This window comes from Sinocyclocheilus rhinocerous, unplaced genomic scaffold, assembly GCF_001515625.1.
Source record: "Sinocyclocheilus rhinocerous isolate Xijiao unplaced genomic scaffold, SAMN03320098_v1.1 scaffold1074, whole genome shotgun sequence".
Taxonomy (NCBI): domain Eukaryota; kingdom Metazoa; phylum Chordata; class Actinopteri; order Cypriniformes; family Cyprinidae; genus Sinocyclocheilus; species Sinocyclocheilus rhinocerous.
The window spans coordinates 331,508-332,062 of NW_015642525.1; positions in this window are offsets into that span (position 1 = coordinate 331,508).

The following is a 555-nucleotide window of genomic DNA, read 5'->3' on the forward strand; positions in this document are numbered from 1 at the left end:
CCTCTCCAAGGGAGGAGCATCCCTTGAAACCGGTCGACACCCCAGAAGCAGCCAGGCAACGTTGGATTGAGCAACGGGCCCACATGCCCAACAGCAAAACCTCTACCAACACAACTCAGGCAAGCTCAAGTCGGTGCCGCCACAAGAGCCAAGCGACACCGCAAACATCAGATTTCTAGTGACGTTCGAGCAAAACAGAGGGCTAACAACCACCTGCTGCCCTCCTGCCATCATCACTACGTCAGTCTGAAACTCTCTGCACACTACAAAATCTCCATAACAATTGCCTGCAATCCCTGGAACCACCTGCACTCTCAACAATGAGAGTCTAACCCGGCTGTTCCACATCGCGGGTACCACGGATAGCCTACTGGCTAACAACAACGACAAACAACCATCTTACCCAGACCAACTCACTTCAGGATGACAGGTGACACAGCCTCGACACCTGCTGCACAAGCTCGAGGACCCTCACCTTGCTACAGCCTACATGAGTGGCAGGTGCATGTCCGATTGTTCTGCACCTTTGACGTCGCTTGCTGTTGTCTATTGGAC